Source organism: Taudactylus pleione, unplaced genomic scaffold, assembly GCF_031769625.1.
Source record: "Taudactylus pleione unplaced genomic scaffold, aTauple2 ptg000201l, whole genome shotgun sequence".
In the NCBI taxonomy this organism is placed as follows: domain Eukaryota; kingdom Metazoa; phylum Chordata; class Amphibia; order Anura; family Myobatrachidae; genus Taudactylus; species Taudactylus pleione.
The window spans coordinates 36,166,743-36,186,280 of NW_028284603.1; the positions used below are offsets into that span (position 1 = coordinate 36,166,743).

At 39.1% G+C, this 19,538-nt stretch overlaps 1 protein-coding gene across 1 annotated transcript in view; it reads right to left on the reverse strand.

Annotated features, from left to right (window-relative positions):
- Window positions 1–19,538, reverse strand: part of CCDC85A (coiled-coil domain containing 85A) — a 318,355-nt gene that overhangs the window by 13,528 nt on the left and 285,289 nt on the right. The window lies entirely within an intron of this gene.

Consider the following 19,538-nt stretch of genomic DNA (forward strand, 5'->3'; position numbering starts at 1 on the left):
GTTCAAGGAGAGAGAAATTTGAATGAGGTCCATAGTGTGGGTTGAATACAGTGTGGGTTGGAAACAGTGCGGGATACAGTTCATGGTGGGTTGAATGCAGTGCAAGTCAGATATAGTGTTGGATACAGTGTGGGTTGGATACAGTGCGAGTCGGTTACAGTGCGGGTATGATACAGTGCAGTTTATAGAGCAGGTCTTGCATCAGAAAGGGGTAAGTAGATACAACAGAAAGGGGTCAGGACAGAGCAGGGGTGGGGCAAGGATAGAGCAGGGTGGGACATGGCAAAGCAGTGGCTGTTGTCAATTTTGAGATTGTATCTTATTATTATTATTGGTTGCGATGGGCAACAACTCCACTTCTAAAAACCTGCACTTTAGTAAATATATCCCTAAGGAGCAATTACTCCTTGCTCCTCTTATGTTCTAAATTGTCCAAGTGCCTGTGTAATTGAAGCAGACTACATAAAGTTCTGAGGCTAAGATTTACCAACAATCTGTGATAAAAAGTGCAAGTATGTGAATCTATCTTATTAATTCCATTATTAAAACAACAGTCAGTTCAGTCAACTGGAGTTGTTGAAAATGCTTACACAGATTATTTTTGTTCTCACTATCAGTGAGCTATGTATTTTGTATTTTTTTTTTGGTCTATACATTTATTTCACATTTCTATTAATCATCTGTATTGTTAAATTGGAAATAAAATAAAAAAAAAAGAAAAAAAAAAGAAAATGCTTCCACAAAAAAGTTGTTAACATAAAGATTCATAAAAACTTATAATTTGTTGCATTTCCCATTGAGAGTGGCAGTGTCATTTGAACAATAATATATATACATCCTATGTTGTATTTTTCAAATCTTTGTTTAATAGGTAGGTGACAAGTCAAGATCGATTTAAAAACAGGATTGGAATAATTCATATATTTGTATTTGAGAATTAGTCTACAAGTGCTTGCCTCGTGTTCCATAGATGTAATAGAAAGAACTGCCACTGTAGCAGAAGGAGAGGATGCATTGTTTATAGGTAAAATGACATGAATTTACAGGCACAGGAGACAAATTAGCCTTACTCTGCCTTTTTTATGTTCTGTCCTTTTATAATGGCCCTCCCACACTATCCCTCTCAGTCTGCCAGCCACTGTCCTCTGATAATATTGACTAAGGACTGTCTGCATAATCAGGTTTCCCCCTGGATTGCTGTTCTTCCAGAAAAATTAATTATTCCTGTCACAGAATAATTTAATTAGTCTATTCAAAAAAACTGACTTGCATTGTCAATAATATTAATTTTCTCTGACAGGATAAAGCATTTGCAGCTCCTCGCAAATAAATCATTTACCATTTAATATCATAAAAGAAGATTGAATAATAAACAGATATACATTTAATGACCACACTTTGTTAGCAGGAACAATTCCAATTAAGTAACATATTTATTTGTTTACTTTAAAAGTAATCCAAAGATATCCAGAGAGTGACTAATTACCCAGGCCTGGGCTTGTTGGAGGGGCCCAGTGGGGGCCTGGACCAGCTGCTGTTATTTTTTTTTCATATGGAGCATGGCCATACCTTCCAAATTTGGCCATGCACCCCTCAGTACCCAGGCCATGTAGATGTTTGAATGACCCTGACAGTAGCTGTGTACAAGCTTCCTTTCCCCCAAAGTCATGAGCCAGACAAATTGCACCTCTCCTTACATTTTCTCATTTTGAACTCTCTTGATAGCAGCTAGTGGTCTCTTCACATTAGAAGGGATTAAATAATCCTTCAACCAATGAAATTGCTATTCTTCCATCCAATAAAATCAAAGTTTGTTTCAGCCAATAAAATGGACATGTCATTTAGTGCAGCCACAATAGTTTCATATTGAAACCATGAGGCATAGAACTTTAACAGTAACATTAGTTCCAGCTGATGAGGCCACTTGTTGCTGTAAGGGAAAAGTGAAGCTTAAGTTGATAGTGAAATTAATTAGCTATACCATGGGGATCTGTGCAATGGTGCCCGATAGGATAGTCAGATCAGCATTGACCAATGGTACAGATGAATATCTTACAATAGAAAGGTGTAGTCTGATGCTGAAAGCAGAATGGTTAACAACAGTTACATTTCAATAAGCCAATAATCATTTTTACACATCAGTGCTATGTGAATTGATTTCATCTTCTCACTTACACAAGGTAATGCTATGGAGACTTCACACTTGAGTTTCGATACACTATATCTCCCATCACCTCAGCAACCAATACAGAGGATAAAGAGACAGGACGACATGCTACAAAGGGTATTGATTCTAAACAGAGAAACTTTATAGAATGCATTAGAAATAAACAGACATAACATTTGTCTTAATAATGACAAGACAAGGTCAAAAAACACTTTCAGTAACACAAAAGAAGGCTACTATAGGCTTGTCTTATTTATTGTTCAAAGTGTATAGCTTTCCTTAAGGGATAAAATCTATATCTAAAGAATTTCAATTATATTTTAAAATGAAAATACGCTAGTTAAATAAGAACCTGCTATGTTATAACGATTGTTTGTAACAAATAACAGTAAATCTCAGTGTATGGTCTCTTAACCTTCCAATATAATCTCCCTCCCTAATTGGAGCACATATTATTGTGTTTTGTAAACTCTTTATTTTAATGGATTTATCCATAAAACCTAAAACAGAAAACTATCTTCCAGGGAGGGAAATATATCAAATAAATGAGCAGAAGCAAAGAATATAGTATAAATACAAAGGAGCAATATGGGCAAAAATAACAAATGACCAAGTATAAGTTAATATACATGTTTTAAAACATTATTTTTATAAAATGCAATAAAAAGGATTCTGTACAAGTATTATAAAGCTACAGTAATATTACTAAACAGTGATTGTATACACTAAGGAAAATATTTATGCAAATTGGTGGAATAAAAAATGTGTTATAATAACCCACCTCAACTCATAAGATTCCACTTTAATTTTTAAGACAGTTTATTAAATAAAGAATTAGCAGATTTTTAGTTAGGGTTCTCCTCTAAATTGCCAGATCTGATACAAGGTGGTATATTTGCTAAAGGTCGATTTCAGTCGATATTTCGATTTTGGTGTACTTGTAGTTGATATTTATTCGATTTTGCAAATTGAGGATTTACTAAAGGTAAAACTGAACATAAAATCATCTTTAAAACCGAATCCCGACCAATATCGAACATTGACCATACAGTATATTGGACCTTTCCCATAACTAACTACAGGATCCCCTCATTTACTAACAGTCGGATTGGAGATCAAATAAAAATCTACTTCAAATCTGACTATCAAACCACCCATAACATCTTTGGACTATAAAGCAGTAAACAATGGGTGTTTGTAACTTATTAAATTTACCGTAATAATGAAAAATGTACTTTGACATTGCTCTCTCTTCTGTATAAGACACATCATTACTTTATATTATGTATTAATAAGATAATGCAAATTTGCACTTACAATTTACACTGCTAAGCCGCATCTCTACGTTATTGTGGGAGTAGGTATAGGCATTTGTATGAGAGATATTTTGCTGTAATTTGAGTTGCATGTAAAGTATTCAAAATGCTTTAAACTCTAATTCAGGCCTTTATAGCCCCCACACATGGAGCGATATAGCGGACGATCCGACGGATTGGAATGATATCGTTGCTATATCATTCCGTGTGTGAGTCTAATATCGTCCGCTGCGCGCTCCAATGAGGTCATTCATCGTTCCTCCAGATCTTTCATGCTGCACAAGAGATCTGGAGAAGCGATGTACGATCTCATGCAGCGATATGCTGGGGGGGGAGGAGGTGCAGGCATATAGCTCCTTGTGTGGGGACCGCCCAATATGTCGGCCGTCAGATTGCCCGTCGAATCGCTGGCTACACATCGTACCGTGTGTAGCAGGCTTTAGTCTCTTAAAACCACGCAAGTGAATTTATCCTTTAATTGACAGGCCAAATTTAATTTGTTACAATTAATCCAAATAATTTTATAATGTTTTTTTCTGTACAGACTAACCTTTCTTACAGTGGTCTGTTGTTATTAATAGTTTTCTTTTTTTGCTATACATGTCAAATGTAAGAAAATAAAGTAAGCATAAGGAAGACAATACAGTTTTCAATTTCTGGTATAGTCATTTAAACCAGGTTCTTCTGTACCCACAGGGTCCTCCATGCATATGAATTCCCCCAGGAATGTCATTTCAATGTCACAAGATTTCTCTCTCTTTATAACACTACAATTGAATTGAACCCTGTTTCAGTGCTTTCGCTGGTACAGTATAAGAGATTTCATGATTCTGTGTACTGCCGACTGGATTCTTAGGCGGTATTTAGCAGCATGGATTTAGTGCTGGCCACATGTGCAGGAACTAATGACGGCCATAAAATACCCCATTTATCTGTGTCAAGCAGGCTGTGTTCATGTATGCATTGTTTTCACATGGTATGAATGGTTGGAGGCTGAACTTCAATGCTATAAGTCATCCTCATAAATAACATTTTAACAGCATAATATTCTATATTGTATTTAGTGTGCTCTTATGCACACCTGAAGGTATGAGACACCTTCAATATAGGCTAGCACCCCTTCCCACCTGTCCCTTATTGGTTTTAAGCAGGGATCTGGCATTTTGACTGCACTTTAACAAGAGGCACAATCTAGGTAAGTCCTAAAAATGTTTATACTGTAGTGCAGCTAAGGGTTGATTTTTGGGGTGTGGGCCCCCTGGATTGCTTTGGTTGGGCTGCTTCAGGGCATCACATTATATACACATTTTTCCTTTCTTGCACTTTTAGCACTTCCATTGTTTGTTTAATATATATGTATTATTTTCACATCTTTATTTTTCACCTCCCTACATGCAGCAGCAGCTGCTCTTATCTATCCTACACCTTTTTACACTTCACCTTTCCTTATAGGAGTGATGCCCTGGGGTGACTCAGCTGGGCTGGTTTTGGGGTGTCCTGCGCTCTGGATTTCAACCCCAGTATGTTAGGGACCTACCCTCAGAGGTTACCTGGGCGAGGTGGGTAGGCCCATAACCATGGCCATGATTATGCCAAAACCTCTTTTATTATTTGCAAAAATATATTGCAAAATGTATTATTATATAGTAATGTTGGAGTTGTGCATCTGTAATTCTATTTTGTATGTTTGTAACAGCATAGTAGAAATAAACCAGTTAAGTCATCAATTATGTCTTCTACATGAGTGGTGTTCAAGAAAAATGTTAATTTGAAAATAAGGTAATTTTCAAACTTACTCTATTAAAGAATTAAAGGGTAATTCCACCAATAGCTGACAACTCTGTTTTTGGTATACTACAATACAGTAAGTAAAACCTAGTCCCCACAGAGGTCCTATGTTTGACATGGGGGTACAGCAATCAGATTCTAAGATGACCCCCTGACATTTTGCATATGACACTGTCCTCCCATCACTCCTGCATGCTCCGAGAGGTAGCATATTGTCTGGTATGTAGACATATTGACGACATTCACACTGTCAACATCAGACCATCAACACTGTAATGTCGATTGGTTCTAAATGTCAACATTCAGAAAGGTGACCATTTTGTTCATATTTTCAACATGATCATAATAGTGACATACAACATGTCAACATGCTCGAAATGTTGACATCATGCATGTGTACAATTTGAACAGATCAGCATTAGGGTTAGGCATAGTTAGTTATGGCTAGGATTAGGTTGTGTTTAGGGTTATGTTTACATACTAGTGTTGACATTCACACTGTCGAAATGCATAATGTCCATATGTTGTACATGTCAACATTATGTATGTGTCAACATAGTGAATATGGATGTTATGGAACGGGTATTTTCTTTGCAGTATATAGTCCTGCAACAGCCTTGAGGGCTGGAACACTTGGCTAGCTACAGCCGTGGAACAGCCTTGATGGCTGGTAGGCATTTAACTAGCTGTGGCTTGAGGGCATTAGAAGTTGACGTAGCCTTTGGGCTATGCGGCAGTCTTGAGGACTGGTAAGTCTTTGACTAGTCATGACCCGAGGACAGTGAGATAAGATGCAGCCTTTGGGCCGTGCAGCAGCCTTGAGGGCTGGCTGGTAAGTCTTGGCTTGTTGTGGCCTGTGGCCCGTAGAACAAGATGCAGCCTTTGGGCTGTGCAGCAGTGTTGTGGGCTGGTAAACCTTAGCAAGTTGTGGCCTGTGGGCCATAGAACAAGATGCGGCCTTTGGGCTGTGCCGCAGTGTTGTGGGCTGGTAAACCTTAGCAAGTTGTGGCCTGTGGGCCATAGAACAAGATGCGGCCTTTGGGCTGTGCAGCAGCCTTGGCTGCGGTGGTCTGATGAAGGACATGTGCTGTTGGGTTGACACAGGCAGTGGTGCGCTGGGTTGCGTACTTTGGACGCTGACTTGCGGCCTGTGCCGCCGGGTTGACACAAGCGGTGGTATGCTAAATTTCATACTTTGGATGCTGGATTGCGACCTGTGACGCCAGGTTGACAAAAGCAGCTGGACGCTGGATTGCGACCTGTGCCGCCAGGTTGATACAAGAAGCTGGACGATGAAGTTTGGCCTGTGCCGCTGGGTTGACACAAGCAGGTGGATGCTAAACTGCGCACTCTGGACACTGAGTGCTGCTTGTGCCACCTAGATGACACAAACGGCAGAGCATGGATATGCGGACCATGCCTCGTAGATGACACAAACGGCAGGTAGTAAATATGAGGACTGTGTCGCCTAGATGACACAAACGGCAGGTAACAAAAGCTGACAGGAGGACTGGGTACTCGATTGGGTAACAGGAGACAACACCAAAATCGGAAATACGTGAAACGCTATCGCCGGCACCGGAGCAGCCTTTGCACCAGCAGAAAATAGCCACAGGAGCCAATCCAGGAAAGACCAAGGATGATGGACAGCTGATGGGGAGGAGTTCAGTGAACGATTGCCCGTCGTTTGCCTCGCCCTGCGTTCTCAGTGCGGCGGCTTGTGACAGTGGACATGACAACTGTTGACTTTTAAATCCTGTTGACATTGACAATGTCAACATGGAGACCATGTTGGCATTCTCATGTTGACATGCTGAATAACAACTTTATCATTGTCGACCTGGTATCACAAACCCGATTGTCTGAGTCGGCAGGAGGGAGGAAAGAACACCAGAAATCAGGAATTATATCAGAGGGGCTTTGATTTTTCAGTGCAAATTGATAACTGCAAGATTACTTTATTTTGATTTGTATTTTCTGACATGATCTACACTTATTAGAAAACATTGCAAAAAGGAATACATACAGTAAATGTCATCCAAGACAAACATACTAACATAGTTTTTCCATGTTTCTGCTTGGAATTACATAAAAAATGCTGTAGAGCTTCAGCCCCAATGCAAGTCGCGGGAGGAAGCAAAACGGAGCAGCAGCCCCGTGATGCTGCTGTATCTAGGCAGAACCCGTTTTGCTCTCAACAGAACAAGTAGGGAACTCTTCTGAGCATATGCAATAATGGCCAGGATAGGGCTTCTCTGTGTATGTGTCAGACCAATGCATGCTAAAAAGAGACATCCTATCTGATGTTTGACAACAGACTAGGGCATTGGGGCTAAGCATGAGGTTTGATTTGGCATTTCAGGGATTATTTGACCTCTGGGCCCCATATAACACTAGTCACAGATGCAACTTTAAAATATATATACTGTAGTTCTGCTTAGATTTCCCACTGCCAAGTTCTGTATAATGTTGCTTATAATAAACATATATTTATTAATGCTCATCTTTTACAGTATATATACTATGCACATCACTTATAATTTGTGTAATATATTTGACCATCAAAATACATTAATACCTGTAACATCATTTCTTTCAATGTACTGTATAATTTGATGCAGTTGCTGGTCTGTGACATTCAGATAATCCGCTTGGTTGACTTGTGTTATGCTGTTATACTGTATGTCTGTTGCATTCAGAAAATGCATAGAGGCTACTCTGAACTGCTGATTACACTATGATGTTGCTCTATTGACTGTGTTATTAATGATGGTTTGAGGGTCAGATTTGTAAACACTGATCTACAATTCTGAAATAAAAGAAGCATGTTATATGGTCATGATATTTGCTATGTAATTCTTTTCATTTATTTACAAGTAATTGGAGAAAAAAACCTATCGTATAACAGAATTAACCATTTAAATTGTTATAACACAAGAGGAAAGATTTTGATCCTTATAGCCATAGCTATTGTTATTTTCCATTTTTAGTTACCTACCATTATGCCAGTTTCTTAGATTATGCATGTGTCCCGGGATGCAGTTATGAGCGGCCGCCGGTCTCAGTACCTACACTGAAATCCCGACAAGGGACATAGGTGTCGAAATACCAACACCTATCTTAATCCCGATGCCGGAATGCCGAAGGATGCCAGACCGAATGAGGTAAATCTGGGATGCCCTTAGCATTAGCCGTGGGGGTAGGGTTAGGTTTAGGTTACATAATGAGGTTAGGGTTAGGTTTGGGGGGATGGTTAGGGTTAGGCACCCCTAGGGGGGAGGTTTAGTGGTAGGCACCACTGTGGGGGTGGGTTAGGGACTAAGGGGGGAGGATTAGGTTTAGGCATGAAGGGGGGTTAGGTTTAGGCACTAATGGGGGGGTTAGGCTACAAGAAGGGAGGGTTAGAGTTAGGGGGGAAGAGGGGAAAGTATACTTACCCAACCCGTGTCGGGATACCAACCATTGGGATGCCGCTGTCGGTATTCTGATAGGAGGCATCCCGAGAAGCCGGCATTACATACCCATTCCAAGTGTCCCATATACTAAAATATGTGCTAAACTGAGAATTTGGAGTAACGTAATGTTGTCTTTATATCATTTAATGTTGAGAGAATGTCACAGGGGGTTTTGTATATTTTCTCTACTTTCTCATTGTTAACATTCATTGTATTGACATGAGAATGTCAACATGTTCTTAATGTCAACATTGTACATTTTCATAATGTTGACTCTATCCTTGTTAACATTCAGCATGTCAATACTGATGTCAGGTCGACATTGCTGGAATGTTAACATTGTCTTTTTACTGTAATTGTGTCCCTAATGGCAACCCTAATGGTTACCATAATGCTAACCCTAACTAAAACACTAACAGTAAGCCTAATGGAAATTTTGCAGTTTTCAACATTATGTCAACATTTTAACTACCTGTATGTTGACATTATCAATGTTGACCTTCTGTTGTTGACATCTTGATCGGAAACATACTGGCTGGCTACCATAACAGGATGTGGTCTTATAAGATAACAACCAAAAGAAAGATGATTCTCTTATAACTTTACCAGACCATGTTATTATTATGATTACTATGATTTATTTATATGGTGACACAATAGTTCTGCAGTGCCAGAGTGGGCTGTGTTTACAAGAGCTTGCATTCCAGGAAATGGGTGGACACAAAGAGGGAAAGTAGAGAAAAGGTGTAGAAAGTATAAGTTGTGCAGTTAGGAGGAGAGGTGGCAGACTTGAGTAAGGATGTCTCATAAGGGCACTTTTAAAGGCCAGAAAGGTTGGGGAGAAGTCTGATTCTGCATGGGAGGACATTTCAGGAGCTGGAATGAGAGAGTGAGAGGAGGTGATCTAGGAGGAGGTGGTCATTGAAAGAGCAAAGAAGGCTGAAGATGTATGGAGGAGAAGAGTGATTTTATTGTGTGGGTGATTGGGAATCAATGGAATTACTTTCAAAGAAGGGAAGTGGGGCAAAGCAACAAGAGAGAAGGGCAGCTGTATTAAGGATAAACTGAAGTGTGGAAAAACTGAAATTTGAAAGGCCAGACAGGAGTAGATTACAGTAATCAAGGCATGGATGATGATTTTATTGGCTTTCATTGTGAGAAAGAGTCTGTTTTCAGAATTATAATTGAGGTAGGAGTGGTAGGATTGTGAGATCAACTGAATGTGGGGGAGAAAGAGAGGTAAGATAGTGGATGACATCCAGGCAGCAGACATTAGAAAAAAGAGATGCTGTCAGTGGAGAGGGAGTGAGGAGGTGGGACCTTAACTGGTGAAAAGACAATTACTTTAATTTTGGAAATGATGAGTTTAAGGAAGCTGCTGGACACCCAGAAGGAGATTGGTAATGGCCAGCAGCTAACAGAGAAGATGACAGATATGAAGTAGTGAGGGAAAAAAAGGTACATTTGGGTGTCATTGGCATACAGGTGGTATTGGAGGTTGAACAATCAGATAAGCTCATTGAGGCTAGAGGTGTAGGCCAATGGAGATGTGGCTTTGAATGAGAAGGGGGTGGTAAACATTAGCAATTGTCTCTGTGATGTAAAAGAGGATACGAACAGAGAAATCATCCTTGTATTTGGTTGCGAGTAGGTTATTGGTAACCTTGGTGAGGCCGGTTCTGGTGGTGGAGAGACCTGATGCCAGATTGGAGTTGATATAGGAGAAAGTGGGAGGAGAAGAAGGAGGTAAGGTGTACACAAAACACTCAAGTATCTTACAGGCAAAGGGAATGAGAGAAGGGATGACAATTAGAAAGAAAAGAGGGCTCAAGGAAGGTTTTCTTAAAAATGAGTAGATCAAAGCATGTTTTAAGGACAAAAGAATATACCTGAGGGGACGGAAAAGGTGAAGTGGTTGACAATGTGGAGAAAGGAATCAGGAGGTAGGGACTGAAGGTTAGATGGGATAGAGTCTACAGGGGGGAAATTAAAACAAGATTGTCAGTCATGGTGGGTGGTGCAGGAGGGGGGGAGGAGTCTGTAGAAGGATGTCATGGTGCAAAGATTACATTTTGGAGATGAAGTGGGTGGCATATTCAAGTGCAGTGAGGGAGGAGGAAATGGGAGTTAAAAGGTAGGAAACTAGGGTGATGAAGAGTTGGTGAAGGCTGAAGGAATAAGAGGAATTAAGAAACTTCAAGTTGGGTTTTGTAGCAAATGAGAATGCAAAGCTAAAGGAGGAAATAATTAATTTAAAATTGCAGAAACCAGCAAAGAGTGCCAAAGTTGGGGAGAAGACCATTGTAGTCTGGTAGTGACAAATGGCAATTTGGTCATATAGGTAAGGGCATAATCAAGAGAGGGAGTTAATGGGTGAGAGAAGAGAGCCAAAAATGGAGAATAAACTGGGGGGTCAAATACATCAAGATTTTTTCTAATGAGGGTTTGTTTAGGAGAGGGGGCAGGATCAGGAAGAAGGCAAATGTTGAAAGAGAGGAGAAGGCTATCAGAGAGAGGAATGCTTTTTTGAAGTTGGAGACCATGCAGAGATGGGAGAAGACCAAGTCGAGGGAGTGACTACTGATGTGGGAGGGGGATGAGTTACATTGAGATAGGCCAAATGAAGAAGAGATAAGGAACAGTTTAGAGGCAGCAGGGTTGTAGGGATTGCCAACAGGGATATTAAAGTCAAACAGGATGAGGAAGCTTTGTCTAAAGTGAGAAAGTGTGGGAGCCAGCTGGAGAAAATATCAAGGAATTTGGAGTCAGGACCAAGGAAACATATATTATGGACACAGTGGAAGAGGCAGACTGAGTGGATGAGGAGGAAAAGGAGAGAGTGGGTTCAAGGGGAATGACTCAAAAGGTGCAGTGAGGAAAAGGAGGATCCCGACTCCAACACCATGGTGGCTATTGGGTCTGGGGCTATGGAAGTACAAGAGACCAACATAGAAGATGTTATACTGTAGGTGGAAGATAGGCATGTTTCAGAGAGGAGGTTGTGAGGAGGTTGAGGGAATTAGAGATGAAATAGGTCATGGGTGGGTGTAAGTTTCTTGCAAACTGACTTGGTGCTCCAAAGCATGCATGAGAAAGAGTGAGAAAGCAGTGTAAAGATGTGTGGGGTTATATGCATTGCTGCTGTACTGGAAAAGGATGGGTTTGCCATAAATTGAATGGAAATGGGGAAGCCAGGAGATGGGCAGGGGAAAGGGGGTTAGAGAGTGGAGAGGTTGGAGAAAAGAAGAGAGAAACAAATCATGATGATGCAAAAAAATGTGATGGTGAACTTATATAAAGAGGGGGATAATAGAAAGGCAACAATATAATTGAGACTGGACAATGAATGTCAAAAGAGGGCTACCTGGGAGAAAGGAGATTAGAATACTGAGTAAAAAGGGAGAGGGCAAAGGCAGTGCAAGTGGCAAAAAGTAGCGATATTGCAGCAAAATGATAAAGGAAGTAATACAGGAGGTAATAAAGGCAGTACTACTATGGGAACATTATAAATGCAATAATAATGGGGGCAAAATTCTAAAGGATGTTACAAGAGCTTGCAGTGAATGAATTGTAACAATACATAAGTAAGCAGTGAATGAGACAAAGTAAAAGAAGTTACAATAAGAGTATAGCTACATAATGGCAAAGTTGGTTGTTGGGGTATGTTCTCATTATTTTAACAACAATATGCTGTTCTGCAAATTGACAATTAAAGTCCATTCTATATGGACATGGGGATAAGTCAATAGGAGATAAAGGGAAATTGAGCTTAGCAGTCCAGCCCAGAGGAATACATATTGTGTGCAGGGTGTGCATTACACATGGTCCACACTGCATCCATTCAATATACAATACTTACCCTGTGCTGTGGCCACCTCATAAGAAACCTTCAGGAATATTGCACCACCACCATTTTCCCAAAGATATGTGCATGAGCAATTGAGAGAGGTTTGTGCATGTTTAGTATACTCTGGCACAATGCCAGAGTCTACCATGTCAAAGCACAAAGGGAGTATCCTGCTTAGACACTGCACATAGGCCAAGAGGCTTCGCTGAGTGTGGTGACTCCTGGTGTGGCACTCACTGAACATTTGTGCCGCCAGAAGTGCACATGCTTGAAAGGGGCCATGGACTCATGTTGGTGAGGCCACCTTTCTGATGTGTACCATTTTGGGGGTGTTACCATGTGTAACGCCCCTGTCCTCATCACTCTGGGGATTTGCCCAGCAGCCTCCCTCGGCACAGTGTGGATTCTATTACCTCACTGCAGCACTGTTCTGTGACACCATCCAAAAGGGTGACACCAAAATAACAGATCTTATACTGTATGGTAAGCAGTCAGTGTAGCACAAGTAGAGGTACTTGGTAATACAGAATAATAACATGGTGAAACAGATGAACAGAGTGGACATCCTGAGAAACAAAGGGAATGACAAGTAGCTTATAGGGAGAAAGAGTCCACACAGTATACAAAGCAGGTTCTTGAGGTGGAGGTTAACAAAAGTCACTGGTGTGTGATGGATTTCGTCCTCCTGTAGCAGTAAAATTAGCTCTAGTAGTCTCCTCCTGTTTTACTCCTGTATTACTCTGATATAACTCATAATTATTCTATATTAATCTTACTACACTGGTAACAAAACACTTTGAACAAACTCTGTAAATATGCAGCCACTCTAGCTTGCACCCAAAAATTCACTGATTAAGTATGGGTAACAAACACATCGGTGACTTCAATCAACCTCCAAAAACCTCTCACAGCAAAGGCTAGCAATAAAAGTCCTAAATAAACAGTGAAAAACTACATACAATGAGCAAAATAGGGTCTGAGTTTGCCTGAGAGTGCAAACTCACCCTTGTTTGCAGCGAGTTTGGTGCAAGTTTATTCTGAAACTCTCAGTATGTAATAGAGTGCGAGTTGTAGGGTTTAAGTATCTCAGAGATGCGAGTCCATGTGAGTTTTTCAGGGAGAAAACTTGCAACTTGTAATGCGAGTTTCATTACAAGATGCAAGTTTAACAGAAGCCTGCAAAGATTAGAAACATCTGTACAGGCCTCTCTATGTTAAAAGTGATTGATAGTGTTAAAAAAAATTAAAAAAAATTATGTGGCCCCTTCAAAAGAGCACAACCAGCACCGGGCTGTGTGAGCTGGTCCTAGTTGTGAAAATACATAGGAAAAAAGACGTAGGGGTCCCCGTATTTCAACAACCAGCACCGGGATCCTGAGCTGATCCTGGTGCTGGAAATTTTGGGGAAAAAATGCTTAGGGTTCCCCCATATATCCAGGACCAGGCTCTTACTAGCAGGGTGTAATGCCGCAGCAGAAGGACACATTCAAGGTGGCCCCCAGCCAAAGGATTCATCACCCCACACTAGTCAGCTGAGACCAGGATTCCTTGGAAAATGAGAATCCCCCAATAAAGGTGTCCCATGGACACCCCAGGCCCAGCCTGAGAGTCCAGGGCTATGCTCCACACTCCTGGTGGCAGTGGGTGTGGAGTTCATGGTGTAAAAGATAGAAATAATAATATTGTCCTTTACAGGGAAATACGGGTCCCAGCAAACAGATAATATAGTTTGGTATAGACAAGTGTGCCCTAAAAGCTGCCAAATAGACCCACAGGTATAGTAGTGTCACCCCACACTTCACCAACAAAGTAGCCCAAGAAAAAAAATCACCACCACTCCACAGGCACTAATGATAACAACTCCCTTTTAATGGAGCATGATTAATTGGAGTCCTTAATAGGTGAAGTGAAGCTAAGGTTCCAATTCCTCCATATCATCAATTCTGTTTTTTATATAAAAGATAATAATAAAATAACATAGTATTCACTCAAGGGGCAAAATGCAATAGGGTGAGAGTTTAGAAAATGTGAGAGTTTAGCAGTAAACTATCATGCTTTTTAAACTTGGCCAATGTAATTGAGTCCGTGAACATGCAAACTCGCATAAGTTTAAACTTAAAAAACTCTCATGACTTAACCTCTCATCAGATGTTTTCCCATTTTGAAGATGAAACTTGACCAATGTGAAAAATTACTGCTAAGCTCTCACATTTTTTAAACTCTCACCCTATTACATTTGGCCCAAAGTATTCTAACCCTTGATAAACATCCAATTACATTAATTTACTCAAAAATAAACATTTTTGAGTTACGATATAAACTTCTTATTTGCAATGTAATGCAATATATAAATAAAATAAACACCTGAGTAAAAAATGGAATCAAAATATATTATGATTTGACATTATATTATATAATATATTATAGTTCTTTAGTGTATGCTGCCGCTCCGTAACTACATGTTGTTTATGTATAGTTTTTTCAGTACATTTTTATCTGCTTTTATTCCCAACTGCATACTTTATTGCAGTAATCATTGTAACAGTGTTTAGCACATTTAGAACATTGAGCACAGTTTTCTTTCTGGTCGACAGAAAGAAAAATAAATCCTGAAATGACTGGAAATGTTCCATGATGCCATTGACCGTATCAGTGGGTTTGTGGCTTGTCCTTGAGTCTGTTCTTGTTAGCTAAACCACAATGTCACTTGCATCCAATACAATCTTAACCATTAGAGTTTCAGTGGTTACGTTCTGCTTCCACCACCACAGCTGTCAATGACTACTGGTTCAATATCACTGACTTTATATTATGCTTCATGCTGGTCCTGATGGATTTTACATACTGTATACCATATTATTACAGGTTTAAAATAACATAGTCAGTCACTTAGCATGACGGCTCTATCCTTTCTGTGATCTCCAGCAAGCAAACATTTTAAAACTGGAACCACAACTTCCAGGAGAGTAGGTAAGTATGTACTGGGCCAAACTCAAAATTTTCCATTTAGACAATTTTATCCCCAAAGATAACAGCAACACATTACTTTTGTTGGTTACAGGAAGACTCAACTTTTCTTGCTTGTGGGCCCTTGGGTCTAGTTAAGCTATTGAAGAACATATTAAAAGGGTAGTTATTTCATTTAAAAATATATATTTTTTAACTAATATTTCAAATATTAATTTATATTAGTGCTCATAAATTTGAGTCTGTGACTGAGCATTATTTTTATTATATAAATAATTTCTTATCTTTCAACAGCAGACCTCAATTTTCCACTGCTACTAACTCACTACTTTTCATCATATTTTTTTCAGGTGCCCTAAAACTAAAATTGTACAAAAATGTTCCTGCAGGAATGTTATTATTTTAATTTAGTTAATACGTTTGCAGCCAAAAACATTATTTTATTAAAAAGAAAAAAAATCTAGTGTAGATATTTTAGAATCACTCCTGCACTCTCAGAATTGTTGACAGGTGGAAAGCAACATTCCACTTAGCTCTTTGCAGATAATAGTTCTAAGTGTCCCTTTTAAAACATTAAATTGCAGCCATTTAATTGGTAATATTTTACTGCACAATTATTTTGTCATTAATGTTACTCTTTACAGATTACCTTCCAGTCTAAACCATATCGCAATAAAACAATTTAGCAATCAGTTACCTGGAATAAAAACATTTACTGAATACAGACATATTGTGACTTTTAGATAAAAACACCGGCTTTCAAAATCACAGAGTGGAGGTTTAACGGACAGGACACATACAGGGCTGCAAAAAAATAGTATGTCTCAGAGATCTTCTCTACACAGGGGGTCAGAGGCTTATAGGCACTATCCACTCAAGTGTTACTGCCATGATCGATGCAGAACATCAATTCACTTGAATGATTTTTTTTAACTGTTACCAACAGAGTTTCCTGCAATAAAGTGAAGGAAAAACAAACCATTGGATAATGTTTATAATTATACATAATTAGATATCTGACACTATAATAAATATTTCAAACAAATTATCTACTGGTGTCAATATACTTATTTTTCTCTTTGGGTTTTTGACACTGGAATTTCAATTGAGTTTTTAAGGGATATTTTATTGTGCTACATCTGGATTGTTATTATTATTATTATTATTATTATTAGTAGTAGTAGTAGTAGTAGTAGTAGTAGTAGTAGTAGTAGTAGTAGTAATAATTAGTAACATAATTTATTATTGTTTTAAAGTTTGTTTACAAATGTGACTCTATCTTCCTGCAACATCCCAATTGTTCATTAGCATGCTGAACAAATTGCTCAAACATTCCCTCTCTCTGTACCTGTGAACCAGAATCTCCTACATATGTCCATAACTTTAAAAACCTCCACACAGGCTTGCCTACCATCTTAAAGCTTGCAGTATAAGCATGTTAGCTAAAGCATACTGAGTTGTACCTGGAAATTCCAGGCGTTGCCTATACTGCCTACCAAGATGGTTGCCTCATCTGGTACCTTTGAGGGTAGGATGAATAGTCCTTGGAATTTATGACCCAAATTGCCTGCCTTGTTTCTGTATTTCCTGTAAATTTAAACATCTGTATAATGCTCCTGATTTCTGTAAAGTGCCTTTAGTTCTTTTGGAGAAAGGATCTATATAAATAAAATTATTAATATTAACATGCATTTATATAGCTCCAGCATATCCCATTAAGTTTTACAATTGGAAACAAAGCAGTAATAAAATTAGATTTTGTAATAACAGACAACAAAGGGGTAAGAAGACCCTGCTCATAAGCCACTCTGTATTTATCACTTATGAGTGTGATGCTGTTATTGGACACATAAACAATGATGTCAGTTTAGTATAGATACTCTTATTGTATTTTCACATTAAGTTTATATTGTTGCCTGAGGAAGAGGACAAGATGTCCTTGAAACATGTTGTAGCATTTTTGGGGGGAATTTATGGGAAGTAATTTTCATACCCAAGTTGCTTGGTAATTTCCTTCTCTTTTATTACAATAAATATTTTAAACTAGTGATTTTTTTATTGCATACTGTACTTTATATGTCCCAATAAATGTTGTTCCATTTTATGCTATTTTTCATTTCCAAAAAATTTATGGAATTCTCCACTGGAACTAGATGAATTATTAGATCATCTTAGATAAATATTTTGTCACCCCATATATTGCCCTAGGGCATACTTTTTAACCATACAAAAGTCAATAATATAAATGATACAAGTTTGTAGTATGAATTTCTCCTACATCGGAAAAAATATAAGACCCTGAACCACCATCACAGTCACCGACAGACACAAAGGACTTACTGTAAATTAATATCTAACGAATTACTGAATATTCAAATAGGTGATGTATTTTAAAATTAGATTTCTATACACATCCATGCAAAAACAGGTTACACTATTATCTAATCTCTGTTTTACATCTTGGCCCCTGAAGAAAATTACCAACCAGAGACACTGCATAATGGTTACAACCACCTGTGGTCAAGAGTGTCCAATGCTTTTATAATACGCATTAAAAACATTCCTCATAATAAGTTCCAGCTCAAATTTAGACTCAGAATATTAATGTCCGACCAAAACAAAATCCTTATATTCCTTTTGTAGTGCAAGTTAATTAAATTAAGATAAAGGGGTGGATGGGGTGCCCTTTTATAGACCTTCCTCCATCTGGGAAGAGTGCCCAAACACTTTAACTTCATGAAAACACATAACAATAGTGTAAATTGAATTTTGCTCCTATGTTTATGGACACATTTCGCACTGTCCATTTGCACCTCTGCATAGCACTGTATTTTTCAGAGCATATTAACCAGTGTAAGAAAACACTTCTAATGCTCAAATGTCACATGTAATAAGGATTATCCTATGTTTCTTTACTGACTCAGTTTAAACCACAAATGAGGCAAAATCTATCCTAATTTTAGGAGAAAAACTAAAACTTCTATTTAATGAAAGGGGTGGTCCTAAAAAGCTAAGAGGTTGAATCTAGGGGGTAGATGTATTATAGCGGCACTTAACATGCCGCTATATCGCTTCCTGCTTCGCCTCTTTACCAAGGCGAAGCAGAAAGCACTACCAATGAGATGTATAAATATCTCATCGGCCGGAGCTGGGGTTGCAATAATTTTCCCCACCGGCGCTACCCGCTAGAGACCGCAATGCACCAGCCTAGTGCTGATGCGCTCTGTCTCAGTCCCGGCCGGCTCCACTGAGCATGCGTGGGATCTTGCAAGTATCACGAGATCCCCGTGTGCAGCCTTGAGCCGACAGCTGCCACAGCAGGGACAGCGCTGTCCCTGCTGTGGGGATAGGGCAGCGCAAGGCTGTAGCTGTTGATAGCGATAGCTACAGCAGGCCAAACAGTCAGGCAATCTGACCGTTCATACATGGCCCAAGCTATCGGCGCTGCTATCTTGTAGATAGCAGCGCCGATAATGACAGGGGCGCATAGCACCTCTGTCATTTACCGCCCAATCTTCCGATCATACATCGGGGAGAAGCGGTATCAGCGCACATAACGTGCACTGATACTGCTTTATGGCTTCTTACATCTCCCTCTAGATGTTATAATTTTACACTGTGTGCATATTAATCTTAGCATACTTCTAGTTTCCAAAATAATCTCTAAAGACCAGGAAGTAAGTATTAACTTGTGGTAACCCACAATTAATGTTGGTGCACATCAGAAGTTACCTCTTTGGATTTATAGTGTTAAAATTAACCTAATATGAATACTGGGAAAGCAAATTGTGATTAACCAATTTGCATGGCATTTATTAAATTTGGCATGATTTCCAGAATTCCAGAATTCCAGCAAATCACTGAAACTTTACTTTCTCAGTTAATGACAACCTTGTCTAAACAAATCTCTATCATATCTGCTCTATCAAAAATGTTCACTCATTTTTAGTTTCAGTTATCATAATCTTCTACTGCTGTACATAACCATTTATTAGCAA